The 12,178-nt window shown below is 48.9% G+C and overlaps 1 protein-coding gene across 22 annotated transcripts in view; it reads right to left on the reverse strand.

Annotated features, from left to right (window-relative positions):
• The window catches only part of TSPAN18 (tetraspanin 18), a 202,801-nt gene that overhangs the window by 140,132 nt on the left and 50,491 nt on the right, over positions 1-12,178 (reverse strand). For 6 of the 22 annotated variants that reach the window (XM_074013868.1, XM_074013862.1, XM_074013870.1 and 3 more), the window contains exon 3: positions 5,794-5,925. The exons of 10 other annotated variants lie outside the window; for them this stretch is intronic. The gene's annotated coding sequence lies outside the window, so the exon portion shown is untranslated. Of the gene's footprint in view, positions 1-5,793; positions 5,931-12,178 lie in introns of all 22 variants that reach the window. 6 more of the 22 variants (XM_074013867.1, XM_074013861.1, XM_074013869.1 and 3 more) reach the window with 1 other exon arrangement.

A 12,178-nucleotide genomic window follows, 5' to 3' on the forward strand; every position in this document is an offset into this window, starting at 1 on the left:
TTACTTAAACATCTGGCCATCCTGGCTAACACAGTGAAACCCTGTCTCTACTAAAAATACAAAAAATTAGCCGGGCATGGTGGCGGGCGCCTGTAGTCCCAGCTACTCGGGAGGCTGAGGCAGAAGAATGGCGTGAATCCCGGAGGCGGAGCTTGCGGTGAGCCGAGATGGCACCACTGTATGTTCTCCTATAGTTCACAGCACATGCGCGTGCACACACACACACAAACACATAAACACATGCACACATATGCACACACACGCAAACACATGCACACACACGCAACACACACGCACAAACACATGCACACACATGCACGCGCACACATGCACACACAAACATGCACACACAAACACATGCACACACATGCGCACACAAACATGCACACAAACACATGCACACACACAAAAACATATGCACACACACACATACACACATATGTGGAAACATGCAGCAGTCACACCCCTCATAGCCCAGCAGTGAAGCTGCTGCCCCGGTGACCCACCAAGGACAGTAAGCGCATGATGTCTGAGGTCTCAGACTCAGAGACAGTATGAGGACACCCCAGAAACCCTGAGAGACCCAGCTACCCTGTGGACTAGCCAGATCATCCTTCATGCCCCTAAAGCACTCAGAAAGGGGCACGGGCATGGGATAAGAGCTCCAGAGGGGGCCTTCCAGCTCCTCTGCGCCCTGCACAGCCCCACAGAGACGAGAATTAGGAGGAGGGCAGGGCTGCCTTTCCCAAGGGCCCCTGGAGATACATTTTGAACATGATTATTGTTGTTTTTTCCTTTTCCAGTGCTTGTGGTGTCCTGTCGACAGTCAAGGAAAATAAAGAGTCATTTCCTACTGATCTGGGGTATTTTTTTCCTTCTCATTCCACGAATACCATCATTCTGGGTATACGGACCGCCATTCACCCCTGGCTTGCTCCCAGCTCGAATCACCAATCTCGAAGCCTCCTCAAGAGCTCACCTCCCTCTGCACAACGTCATGGCTACTTTCAAGAGTGAACAGAGCTTTGTTACTTGCCAAGGCCAGCCTCACTTTTTGTCTCATCAAATTTCTACAATCCCCTTCAAGATATGCCTTTGTCAGGTGTGGAAACTGGGGCTCAGAGACATTAAGGAACTTGTCCTAAGACATACAGCAAGTTCATAAAGGAACTGACAAATTGAAGAGCTTTTTTCTTGGCAGAAGGAAAAGCCAACAGAGCTATTTTTCTTCCAAAAGCTCCAAATTGGATAATTTAATCTCAGTTTTGGCTAAAGATGGGAAGATCCCTACAAGATTTGACGTGGGGTGGTTGTTTAATTCCCCTGCCTGTGACTTATTTCTGTTGGGAAGTAAGAACCTCAGCTTCTCTGATGATCCCGCCTCTGCGTCATGCAAACACTGGTAAGCTGTGAAAAGAATTCATTGATGAATTCATGCAACACTCCCTTCCTGGGTGAATGAAACCCAGAGACTGACACGAGGGTGTTATTGTCAGGTTAGCGCAAAGGGGAAATGCGCAGGTCTTCCTTCCCTTGCTGTTCCTGTTCCTCTCTGGAAAACACACGTGCCTGCGTTGCTTTTTGCGGTCTTCTCCACATGCCGAGCCCAGGCACCCCACGTAGAGGTGCTTGCAGAAAGGCAACACCAGCTGCATGCATGGATTCTTCCAGTCACTTGGCCTCTCTTCTCTCCATGAAGCGGCGGGGAGGGAATCAGTGTAAAATCAGCTGTGACACATGAACTCCTCTTAATCTCCTGGTAAAGGAGAAACAAAGCCACCAGCAAGGTGCTGCAAGCTCTCTCAAATGCTTCCCTTTGCAGAAAACCTCTCCTCCGAGGTGGGCGCCATGGCTCAAGCCTGTAATCCCAGCACTTTGGGAAGCCAAGGTGGATGGAATACAAGGTCAGGAGACCAAAAGCATCCTGGCCAACATGGTGAAACCCCGTCTCTACTAAAAGTACAAAAATTAGTTGGGTGTGGTGGCACGTGCCTCCAATCCCAGCTACTCGGGAGGCTGGAGCAGGAGAATCGCTCGAACCAGGGAGTCGGAGGTTGCAGTGAGCCGAGATCACACCATTGCCCTCCAGCCTGGGCAACAGAGCGAGACTCCAAATCAAAAAAAAAAAAGAAAAAAAAAGAAAACCTATCCTCCAACCTGTACTGACCAATATAGTAGCCACTAGTCGCACGTGCCTCTTTACGTTTAAACTCATTAAAATTAAAAAGCTAGTCCCTTGGTCACACTAGTCATACTTAGAAAAGTTTGACGTGCAAGTGGCTCTCATATTGGACAGCGCACGTAGACAGCATTTCAATCACACAGAAAGTTCCACTGAGCCGTGCAGCCCAAGAACTGCTGAGGTTCTGTGGTGACCAATCCCACCCATCTAGGGACTGAGGGTCCTGGGATGAGGGCTGCTCCGTGGGTCCCTGGCTCTCCAAAGCTTCAGCCACCAACTGCGTACAGAAGATTCCTGGGCCCCTGCATGAACCATGGAGGAGAAGGCATGTTTACCAGCAAGCTCCGATTTCCATGCTCAACCTTTTCTTCATCTGCAAAATGGGGATAATGATACTTGTCCTACCAGAGAGAATGCCTGGAATGTCCCTGGGCCTGGACCAGGCTCCTAGTAGGTCCACAACGAACAGAAGCCAGTGTGACTGCCTTGTGTTGTAATGAGGGGCTTTAAGGCAGACACACAGCCTGGGAAGGGCGAGTTAAGTAAGCAGTCACACTGGGGTCTTCTGAGAACTCCAGAGAGCAGCCTCACAAAAAAGGACCGCTACAGATCTCCTCAAAAGCATCCCCTGACAGCTGGAGGACAGGTCAGCCAGATCCCTGGCTTTTGCCTGGGCAGAGATGATCTTCACATCTAGTAATTGCTTTGGGCCTGGCAAGTTTTAACATTTTATGTGCAGTCTCTCTCTAACCCTCATAACAAGCCTATTAAGTCAGATTGCTATTATTTACACTTTAAGATAAACAGAGGCGTGGGGAAGCCAAGAGAGCCAGGCAGTGTGGCTCTTACCCTCTGAGCCTGCTGCCTTCCCACTCTGTCTAAGAGGATGAGAATCAGCCATCACAGCCAGCAATGCCAGCACAGAGTCATCCACTGCAGGCATTTCTCCGGTTCTGCACCACCCATGACTCTGGAAAGATCCGAGTTGCAGGTGGGGATGGGATAAGTTCAGATTCTGGAATCCACATGAACTGACTTTGAATCTCAACTGTGTTCCTTACTAAGAATTAATTCTCCTCTCTGAGCCTCAGTTTCCTTGTTTGTAAAATGGGAATCCTAAAAGTACATACATCACAGGGTTGATGGATTAAGTGAGTTGATGGAGGTAACGGTGGCACATAGAAAGCACTCAAATATGGGCAGCTTAGATCACTGTTTTTCAAGAGTTGAAATTTTTGCCCCAAACAATCTGCATAGATTTAGAATCCATTCATCTATATTGTATCTCCATCCAAATCTTGTCCCCAGCCCACAAGCATCATATGTATGCCTTCCTAATTAGGCCCTGCCCTGACTAATAGTCAGAACGGTTTGCCTTCCTAAGATCACCCTCAACAGTGGCAGAGGAAAATGGAGCAAGGGTTAAAAATCCTAAGTGGACAGGCCAGGAGCGGTGGCTCATGCCTGTAATCCCAGCACTTTGGGAGGCCGAGGTGGGAAGATCACTTGAGGTCAGGAGTTCGAGATCAGCCTGACCAACATGGAGAAACCCAGTCTCTACTGAAAACACACAACTTAGCAGGGCATGGTGGTGGGTGTCTGTAATACCAGCTACTTGGGAGGCTGAGGCAGGAGAATCGCCTGAATCCGGGGAACCGAGGTTGCAGTGAGCCGAGATCGTACCACTGCACTCCAGCCTGGGCAACAGAGTGAAACCCTGTCTTAAAAAAAAAAAAAAAAAAAAGTAAGTGGATAATCCCGTGCAGGTAGCAGGGAAGTGACCACATCACCCTAGATCCTGGGGCAACTTCCACTCACCAGCAGGGTCTGGCGGAGGACAGCCCTCATGCTTGCCCCCTAGGGACAGCAGATGCCACAAAACTGGCAGGGAATCACACTAAGAACATCACTGAGTTTCACTCTGAACCTACCCAACGCCAGCTTTCAAAGCCCAGACCCACAGAGTTTCTTTCCCTGCAGCCTCTTCTACCCTCCGTCCCTAGCCCCAGAAGCCCATCTGGCCCCTCCCCATGAGGAGGGCTGAGGCAGGCAGCCCACAGGACAGAAAGGAGGCCCCTGCTGTGCTCTGCCACTTAGCAGCAGGGACCATCCTCTGAGCCTCAGTCTGCTCATCTGTCAAATGAAGATACAACGCATGCCCAGCCTACTGGGCACAGCATCGGGAGCCTGAATGATCATGGTGGATGTGCCACGCTCTTTAAATCCCAGGCGGCCAAACACTGCAGGGTCCTGTGGCATCGCTTGGTGCCCTCATCTCACCTGTCCTACTGACGGCTAGCTGGGTGGGGCCCTCACTGTGCATGAGGCACCGTGTTCAGCACGTCACAGGCTCTGCCTGCCTAACCCTCAACACAGCCCAGGTAGGCACGACGGCCATATCCACCTTGTGGAAGGGGAAACAGGAAGAGTTAAGTGACTTGCCCAGGGTCACACAAATAGCAAGTAGCAAGTGTTTGTAACCCTCTGCCAGCAAGTTCATGGGCACCTCCCACTCTTGCCCCTCAGACCCCAGCATCGAAGCTGCCCTGGTCCCACCGCTTGGCAGGCGGCAAGAGTGAGAGACCCCAGGAATGAAGTTATGCCAAGTCCAGTCCTGCTAAGTACAAAGTTCTGCAAAGTCCCGCCGAAGACCTGAAATACACAGACTGAAAAGGAAAGGGGCGGGGGAGGCCCCAGACAAAGGGCATATTATCAACATCATAAAACCACCTTGCCAAAGCCACAAGTACTTTGTGGAAAAAACTCACAGGGGGCTGTAGTTTGGGCCAAAGCACAAATGAGGCATTTGAGGGGATAAAAGCCTGCTTCAGGGGGTGGTGGGGGGCAGGGGGCACGTACCATGATGATAACTTTTTTGTACGAGGGGGGAGAACACCTCTATTTCTTCCTTTTCAACAACTGCACGGCTACAGGGGTGGGATTCGGAAGCTCTGTAACTATCCGTGGTTGCAAAGCTCAACAAGCATTTGCTGAATGAATATATAAATGAATAGAAAACATTAAAGTAATGGATGTGAAAAAGCTATTAAACAAAAAAAAAAAAGCAAGAGGGAATACATGGAAAATCTGGGATGGGAAAAAGGTGACTTTGGGCAGAGCATTCAGGGTTTTCCATGTCTCTGGATCTGGTTGGTGGGTACTCATGTGCTCAATGTATTATTATAATCCACCCCCTACATTTATTTTGTAAATATCCTTTTGCATCTCATCAACATTTAACAAAAGCATTCACAATGCAAAATATATCAGGCCGCTAGGAAACATCTGGATTTTAGCACTAGCCCTGCCCAGATTTAGAACCATGCTTTGTCTCATTACTGTGGTTAGGGATGATTAAAATCACCATAGATATTTTTAATGATACATTTTATTTATACAGCACTCCACATTTTTATAGCATTCACCACTCACATTATTAGGTTTAAACTTAGGAGTGCAATTGCCTTAGGGTGGAAATATTCAAAACCAGATCTGCTGTTCACTCACAACCCTGCCTTTTGCCAACTGTGGGACCCTGAACAAGCCATTTAACTCCCGGAGCCTTGATTTCCCCATTGGGAAAATGGAGAGAATGTACTTGTGCCATCTACCTTGCCGGTGGTTGCTGGGTAATCACTAATTGATCAAGTCATGGAGCGATTCCTGTGTACCAAGCACAGCCCCGAGGGCTGAGGACACAGCAGAGAGCAAGGCAGGGGTGGCAGCTTCCTTCACAGAGTCTTCTGTCCTGGGATGGAGACAGACAGTGAACAAAGAACACTGCAATAGTATTGCATTACACTGTGATAAACAGGGGAAGCGATAGCACAGGGTCCCCAGAGAGATTAGAGCAAGGAGTCCAACCCAGTTCGCGGGGCCGACCTAGGGGTGTTCATGCCTGAATACATTCTCGAAATCTATGGCCTTTGTGGAAAGGTAATGGATGGACATGACTGCGGTAAAGACAAGGAATAAAAGCAAGACCATGTGCTGGAAACAGAGGCCCTGGGAGCAGGGCTGAGAGCCTGCCTGTACAGCCTGTACACACCAGAGAAAACTGCTGACATACACTGGTACAGGTTGGTCCTCAGCTGTCGCTCGGAGCCCCAGAGTCTTCCAACAGCCTCTTTGGTCCCTCTCCATTCCCTAGCAGCTAAGGCGGGAATATCTGCCCCAGAAGGGGCCTCTGGATCTGGGACCATGGCCCCATATCCTCTCCATCTTGTCAGTACCAGCGCCCCCTTATTAATGGCATGTTGCATTTTACCCCCAAGTCAAGGGATGGGATTCTAAATTGTACTCCAATCTCTCCCTCAGCCAACAATGCAGGCTGTGCGCTGACCCCTCCCTGGCTGTGCCTCTGGGGTCCGAGGAGGTTTTCCTTTGGAAGAAACATTGAAACTGAGCCCTGAGACGAGACGGGTGAGGGAGCTTTGTGAACAGCCAGGAAAAGTGTGTTCCAGAAAACAGCCTCTGTGAAGGCAACCACCAGGGTGAAAGAGTTTAGAGCCTTGAGGGACTGAGAGGCCATGACACCTGACACTGGCACAGACATTGACAGGCAGAGGGGCGGGATTTGTAGGACCACACAGCATCAGGCAAATGCCTGGCATAAGCAAGTCCTCAGAAATAGTCTTGGTAGGCCAGGCACAGTGGCTCACGCCTGTAATCCCAGCACTCTGGGAGGCCGAGGTGGGCAGACTGCAAGGTCAGGAGATCGAGACCAGCCTGACCAACATGGTGAAACCCCATCTCTACTAAAAATACAAAAATTAGCCGGGCGTGGTGGTACATGTCTGTAGTCCCAGCTACTCGGGAGGCTGAGGCAGGAGAATCACTTGAACCCAAGAGGTGGAGGCTGCAGTGAGCCGAGATCGCACCACTGCACTCCAACCTGGGCGACAGAGCAAGACTCCATCTCAAAAAAAAAAAGAAAAAAAAAAAGAAAGAAATAGTCTTGGTATATCATGTTGTTGTGACTATTTTCTTCCAGGCTGTAGCTTTCCTATCCATTTTCCTAACAGTGTGTTTCAATGAACAGTGGTTTTTAATTTCAATGAAGTCAATTTATCAAGTTTCCCTTTTATGGTTACTATTTTTAATGTCCTAAGAAACCTTTGCCTACCTCAAGGTCATTAAAGATATTCTCTGTGTTTTCTTCTAGAAATCAAAGAATTCCTTTAAAAAGGACAAATTATACAATAAAAATTGGGCAAAAGAGGCTGAGGCCGTGTGTGGTGGCTCACACCTGTAATCCCAGCACTTTGGGAGGCTAAGGCGGGAGGATCACTGGAGCCAGAAGTTCAAGACCAGTCTGGCCAACATGGTAAAACGCCATCTCTACTAAAAATATAAAAATTAGCTGGGCATGGTGGCTGAAGCCTATAATCCCAGCTACTTGGGAGGCTGAGGCACAAGAATTGCTTGAACCCAGGAGGCAGAGGCTACAGTGAGCCAAGATCATACCACTGCACTTCAGTCTGGGAGACAGAGCAAGAGTCTGTCAAAAAAAAAAAAAAAGACTTGAACAGATACTTTACAAAAGAAGGTCAAATGACAATAAGCCTATGAAAAGACGCTTAATATCAGTAGTTAAATAGGGAAGTACAAATTAAAATCAGAATGCGATACCGTTACACAACTATTAGAATGTCTAAAACGAAAAAGCTGGCCACAGCAAGCATTGACTAGGATGTGGAGAAACTGGAACTCCAGTACACAGCTGATGGGAGTGGAAACCAATACAAGCATTTTGGAAAACAGCTTGGCAGTTTCTTTTCTTCTTGTTTTTTTTTTTTTTTTTTTGGCAGGGGGACGGAGTCTCACTCTGTCACCCAAGCTGGAGTACAGTGGCGTGATCTTGGCTCATTACAACCTCTACCTCCTGGGTTCAAGCGATTCTCTTGCCTCAGTCTCCCGAGTAGCTGGGATTACAGGAGCCTGCCACTACGCTCTGCTAATTTTTTGTATTTTTAGTAGAGACGGGTTTCACCATGTTGGCCAGGCTGGTCTCAAACTCCTGACCTCGTGATGCACCCACCTCGACCTCCCCAAGTGCTGGGATTACAGGTATGAGCCACCGCACCCAGCCAGCAGTTTCTTCGAAGTTATACCTACACCTACCCTATGATGCAGTTACTATATTCCAGGATACTTACACAAGAGAAAGTAAGGCATGTGTTCACATAAAGACTTGGACTCAAATGTCCATAGCAGCTTGATTATGTAGTAGCCAAAAATTGACAACAATACTACAACCATCAAAGGGTGAATGGATACACAAATTATTATATCAACATAAGATGGAATATTACTCAGCAATAAAAAGTAATAAAGTACTGATACAGGCACCAATGTAAATGAATCTTAGAAACAGTAAGCTGAGTGAAGGGAGCCTGACAGAAGAGTACCTACTGTAGGATTCCATTTATAGAAAGTTCTGGAACAGGCAAAGCTAGTCTATAGTGATAGAAAGCAGACCAGCGGTTGCCCCTGGGGGAGGAACAGAGATTAACTGGGGAGGGCTAAGAAGGAACTTTCTGGGCTGATGGAAAATTTCTATGTCTTACAGGGACTGACGTATACAAGGTCAAAATGGATGTTATTGTACAATTTATGTCTGTATATAAAAGATAACCTCAATAAAGTTTGTAGCTCTTTGGGGGAAAAAGGAAAAAAGTTGTTGGGTAAGCATGTATGAAGGTACTCAGGCTATGTTGAAAGGTTCTAGAGTCCTGGGTTGTTACCAAACGTGCCCGGGGCTGTGGGAGAAGACAGATGCCAGCACAGGCTGCTGGAAGATTCCAGTTATCCGTCATCCAGCGAGGATGTGCTGCATCCTACTGTGTGCTGCTACTACAGCTCCTCCTGCAGCCTCTAGAGCAACATAGACATGATAGCGTCCCACAATGTCCCAGCCATCGAGAAGCTAACAGTCCAGTTTTCCAATGACCAATTAAGGTTGTTAAAACATTTTAACAAACACAAAAAGCAGTCACTTAGTCACCTCATGGTTTCTCCAGGCCCTGGGCAGCCCCAGCTTCTGGAACTGCATGGAAGAGCTCCCTCCCTCCCTCCCTCCCAACAAGAGCCTCGTGCTGGACACTGGGTGACAGCAGGCAGCCACCCACCATGCTCAACAGGCTGACATCAGCGAGATCTTCCGAGCCTTCACCAACAGGCTTCCAATCTCCACTCTACAGATGGGGAGAAACTGGCCGGGGCCCTCCAGCAAGGCTGCAGGCACATGATGAGTAAGCCACCGGTTCCTGGCTGCTCCTCCGGCCCCCTGCAGAAACCTCTAGAGCATCAGATTTCCTTAATGTTTGTGATGAGCCAGTCCCTTCGCAACCGCTTTCTCTTAAAGGGACAGAAAAAATAAACTGACCGGCCATGTCTGAAAAGTAGGTACTCCACAGATAGGCTCAAAGACTCACCAGGACTTCAAAAGTGTTTCCCAGGGCCCCTACCCTAGCCTTAGGAAGCTCGTAAGTTGTGCGGCCCTGTTTTAAGGAAGGTTTTGTTGATGAACACAGAAGTCCTCAAGTCAGTACTCACAGCTGCCATTCGCAGGGCTCAAGGCCCTTCCCAGGAGTGAGGAACCATGACCCCTATTTTACAGATGGGGAAATAGACAGAGGCTTGGGGGTGACATGACATAGCCAAGGTCTAGCAAGTGGATTCCAGACACAGACTGGATTCCAGGACTGGACGTCTGGTTCCAAAAGCAAGTATCAAAGTCCGATGTCATTTTCTCCTCAACAAATATCAGAACCATGAAGGAAATGATAAAGTCGGTGGACTGTAAGAAGAAGGGAAGCTTTGTCAGGGCAAAGGCCATGTTTTTGTTTCGATCGCTGCTGTCAGTAAGGGATGGAATGAATGGATGGTAGGTGAATGAATGAATGAATGAGCAGAGGGAGGTATGAAACAGGACTCAGAAAACATACCCAGCCTCAGAGGGCACTTGTACTGGGCCCAGACAATCCCTGACTCAACCTTCCCATCCTCCCTGGAGCCCCTGCTGGGCTTGTTGGCATCCAGGTAAATGGATAATCTGGAGTAAAGAGATAATCCTGAGCTCTGTAGGCCCAGAGCTGAGAAACAATCAATTTCATCTAATAGCTTGGTTGCAGCTTGTGAACGTGTGTGTGTGTGTGTGTGTGTGTGTGTGTGTGTGTGTGCTGCATTGTTGCATACAGTGGGGACAGGCAGGGAGGACATATTCGGAGTGAATGAATCTGAAGGAAGATATGTAGGCAAGGATGTGTGGGTGGGTGTGTAGGAGCTGGGGGGTGGTGTAGGAGAGGTGTATGAAGACGTCTGCACAAATGGGTGTGTGCATGTGTCTGTGAGTGTGCACAGGTGTGTGCATAGGTGTGCACAGGAATGTGGGCAGGTGTGTGCATCGGCAGATGAAGGGATGTGGGTAAGTGTGTGCATAGGTATGCACATGTGTGTGTGCAGTTGTGCACAGGGATGTGGGTAGATGTGTGCAGGTGTGTGCATAGGCAGACACGGATGTGGGCAGATGTGTGCATAGGTATACATGGGTATATGTGTAGGTGTTCACAGGGATGTGTGCAGCTGTGTACATAGGCAGACACAAGGATGTAGGTAGGTATATGCATAGGTGTACACAGGTATGTGTGTAGGTGTTCACAGGGATGTATGCAGATGTGTGCTTAGGCAGACACAAGGATGTGGGTAAGTATGTGCAGGCACTTAGATAGGAGTGTACATAGATGTGCACAGGCATGTGGATAGGTGTGCACAGGTATATGGGGGGTGTGCAGGTATGTATGTAGGTATGTACCGGTATGCAGGTATGTGTGCCAGTGTGTGTGTAAACATGCACAGGTATGTGGGTAGTTGTGTGCATGGAAGGCAGGCATTAAGGCATAGCATGCAGCAGTGTGTGTACCCATTAGCAGTAGACGGCCATCCGTGTCTTAACAAGGCCATGGTGGTGTACTCCATTTTCTCTATGAGACTGATGAATTTCACCCATAGCTCTGATCTCAAAGGCTCCCAGCCTAGGATGCTACTGATCCCATTAACCTTCTCCAAGGTCTAAAACCAGCTGAACATCACTAGTCACTCCTGCCCACAGCAGGTCAAGGAGGGGCCCTCACTGAACACAAAAAGGACACAGTGTTTTTATTGGCATCTGAGAGCATCTGGCCCTGGGGAGCACCTAGACAGTTCTGAAATGTCTGGCCTCTCCCTGGCTCTATTTCAGAATCCTGAGGGTAAAGGGCTGATCTCACTTGACATGACCTGGGGTAAACTGAGAACACAACCATGGAGTGGGTGGGGAGGAAGGGTTGAGGAGGAACATGCACACCTAGAAGGAAACGGAGCACAATGGAGGCCTCTCCCCTGCCAAAAAGGGCTGGGGGGTCAATCCTGGGGCGGGTTCCCAGGACAGATACACGTGGCCTGGGGCCCTTTCAGGATCCCCAGTGGCCACATCAGCTATTCGCTTGGTCAACAGGACCTGGGGCCTGGGCTGTGGCTCTTATTGCATAGACTGAGCCCTAATGGCATCTAACCATCCTGGGACGATGCCTGGTGTGTGGGCCCAGAGACCAGGACTAATGTCCCCAGAGATCCCTAGGACCTCCAGCCACTGGAGAGCTGGCTGCACTGGGTGCCATTTGTCTGCAAGAATCAAGACAACCCTGCCCTTGGTGTCAGATGACCTCAACACCTGAGGTTCTAAGAACTACAGACTGCCAGGACTGTCAGCTTCAGGAGGCCAGGTCTCAGCTGCCAGGATCACCTGTGTATCCCAGGGCCCCACTCAGCACCAGTCAGAGTAAGTGCACACACGCTTAATGGAAAGACTAACTAACTGCGGGTATTAACAAATGCTGGCTGGCTAGCACTGGGAAAGTCCTCAGAGACCAAGTGAGCCATCTCTCTCCCCATTTTACAGGTAGAGAAACTGAGGCCCAAAGAGAAGAAGAAATTTCCTCCGTTGCAAATTCACTG

Source organism: Macaca fascicularis, chromosome 14 (genome assembly GCF_037993035.2).
Source record: "Macaca fascicularis isolate 582-1 chromosome 14, T2T-MFA8v1.1".
NCBI classification, from domain to species: domain Eukaryota; kingdom Metazoa; phylum Chordata; class Mammalia; order Primates; family Cercopithecidae; genus Macaca; species Macaca fascicularis.